The sequence below is a fragment of the Ursus arctos genome, unplaced genomic scaffold (genome assembly GCF_023065955.2).
Source record: "Ursus arctos isolate Adak ecotype North America unplaced genomic scaffold, UrsArc2.0 scaffold_28, whole genome shotgun sequence".
Taxonomy (NCBI): domain Eukaryota; kingdom Metazoa; phylum Chordata; class Mammalia; order Carnivora; family Ursidae; genus Ursus; species Ursus arctos.
In genome coordinates this window covers 16,863,033-16,865,918 of record NW_026622963.1, presented here as the reverse complement: position 1 = coordinate 16,865,918, position 2,886 = coordinate 16,863,033, and the positions used below count along the sequence as shown (strand labels likewise).

At 41.5% G+C, this 2,886-nt stretch overlaps 1 pseudogene; it reads right to left on the bottom strand.

The window, feature by feature from the left end:
- Nucleotides 1–963: 963 nt before the first annotated feature.
- Nucleotides 964–1,593, bottom strand: LOC113263540 (ribonucleoside-diphosphate reductase subunit M2-like; annotated as a pseudogene).
- Nucleotides 1,594–2,886: the final 1,293 nt, after the last annotated feature.

Here is a 2,886-nt window from a genome sequence, read left to right as displayed (position 1 = left end):
TAATTGGAGCGAGATCCTCCATGGGGCATTTCGTGCAAGGATGATTGGAAAATCAACGTACAATATCTCAGATTCTATAGCTAAGAATCTAAGGATCTTCGGTGAGAGCTTGAGGTTGGGGAAAATTTGAGAAATAAGAGGACGCTGACCCTTGCACGCCCCCAGGTGACCAGCAGACAGCCTGTGTCACACTTCAAGTGCCAACGATTTAAGGTCAGAAGCTCCTTTCCCCTCGCTATCATTCCACGACACTCAACCTGGCCTCCAAAATACAAACCACAACCTGTCTTTGTGGCACCAACTGGCTGATACCTAGGTATGTGCAGGACTGACTTTGAATCAGAGCACATCTATTCATTCTAGAAGACAAAGAATACAAATAACGTGCTTGATCTGCACAGATTTGACGGACTTTGGTCACCTAGTAAATTCCAGACTGGCTCCCATTAGTGGTCAATAGAAGGTTTTGCATTTGGTTTAGAAACCAAACTAGGTTAAATCAGGCCTTTATTTCAACAGTACAAACTCTGTTTATTTGGGTGTAAAGTGCCAGTTTTATATATAAATCAGTAAGTAAACTTTAAAATCTGCTTTGAAGCACCAAGGCTGACATCTCCTAAGGGCCTTGGAGTCACTGATTAATCCTGCTGGTTCAGACTCACTCCAGGGTCCCCACACATAGAGCCCTGATTGCCATTAAGAGCCATAGTGAACTCACGGACAGACAGCCTACTTGCAAAAGCCAAACACAGCCAAGGTCTTGCCTAAGAATCCAAGTAGCTTTTGTCTACGCTTCTTTCTAAGTCAGACGACTAGCATCACTAATCAACAGGCTTGCTTATGAGGTAGCTACACAGTTTTAACAATACTATTGATGAACATTATGGATAATTCATGGTGTAGCTGGTTTGATACACTTCAAGCAGCTGATTTTTTTTTTTTATGAGAAAGGTGGGGGGGGGGGGGGAACCAGCAAAATAAGAGCACATCTTCATTCACTTAGAAGTCAGCATCCAAGGTAAAAGAATTCTCTGTTGGACTTGACATCACTCCTATCCTCTGATACTCACCTACTCTATTCTCAAAGAAGTTAGTCTTCCCTTCCAGTGAAATATTCTACATAAAGTCAAATGGATTTTCTACTCTGAAAACCTTGCTAAAACCTAGCTCCAGCATAAGTCGGTCTGCCACAAACTCAATATATTGCTTCATTAACGTGCAATTCGTCCCAATGAGCTTCACGGGCAAGGCCTCCATGAGGAATTCCTGCTAGATCTGAATGGCATTGATAATGATTTCCCTCACTCTCTGCTCAGAAGGTTTATGGACCAGGTGTTTGAACATCAGGCAGGCAAAGTCACAGTGTAAGCCCTCATCTCTGCTAATAAGTTCATTGGAAAATGTGAGGCCAGGCATCAGGCCACGATTCTTGAACCAGAATATCGACGCAAAAGAACCAGAAAAGAAGATTCCTTCCACAGTGGCAAAGGCCACAACCCGTTCTCCATAGGTAGCCTCTTTGTCCCCAATCCAACGCAAAGCCCAATCTGCCTTCTTCTTTACACAAGGCATTGTCTCAATGGCATTGAAGAGAAATTACAATGTCATATTAGCTAGAAACTACAAATCACTCTTGAAAGACATTGAAGAAGACACAAAAAGATGGAAAAATATTCCATGCTCATGGATTGGAAGAATAAACATAGTTAAAATGTCTGTGCTACCCACAATAATCTACACTTTCAATGCTATCCTGATCAAAATACCAATGACATTTTTCAAAGAACTCGAACAAAAAGCCCTTAAATTTGTGTGGAACCAGAAAAGGCCCCAAATTACCAAGGAATTGTTGAAAAGGAAAAACAATGCTGGGGGCATCATGTTGTCTGATTTCAAGCTATACTACCCAGCTGTGATCACAAAGACAGCATGGTACTGGCACAAAAACAGACACATAGACCAATGGAACAGAATAGAAAACCCAGAAATGGACCCTCAGCAGTTTGAGCAACTAATCTTTGACAAAGCAGGAAAAAAAAAAAGTGGAAAAAAGACAGTCTCTTCAATAAAAGGTGCTGGGAAAATTGGACAGCTATATGTAAAAGAATGAAACTTGACCACTCTCTCACACCATAAACAAAGATAAACTCCAAATGGATGAAAGACCTCGATGTGAGACAGGAATCCATCAAAATCCTAGAGGAGAACATAGGCAGCAACCTCTACGACATCGGCCAAAGCAACCTTTTTCATGACACATCTCCAAAGGCAAGAGAAACAAAAGATAAAATGAACTTGTGGGACCTCATCAAGATAAAAAGCTTCTGCACGGCCAAGGAAACAGTCAAAAAAACTAAGAGGCAGCCCACGGAATGGGAGACGATATTTGCAAATGACACTACAGATAAAAGACTGGTATCCAGGATCTACAAAGAACTTTTCAAACTCAATACATGGGAAACAAATAATCAAATCAAAAAATGGGCAGAAGATATGAACAGATGCTTTTCCAATGAAGACATGCAAATGGCTAACAGACACATGAAGATATGTTCAAAAGCGTTAGCCATCAGGGAAATTCAAATCAAAAGCACACTGAGATACCACCTTACGCCAGTTAGAATGGCAAAAATTGACAAGGCAAGAAACAGCAAATGTTGGAGAGGATGTGGAGAAAGGGGATCCCTCCTACATTGTTGGTGGGAATGCAAGTTGGTACAGCCACTTTGGAAAACAGTGTGGAGGTCCCTCAAAAAGTTAAAAACCGAGCTACCCTATGACCCAGCAATTGCACTACTAGGTATTTACCCCAAAGATATGGATGTAGTGAAGAGAAGGGCCATATGCACCCCAATGTTCATAGCAGCATTGTCCACAATAGCTAAA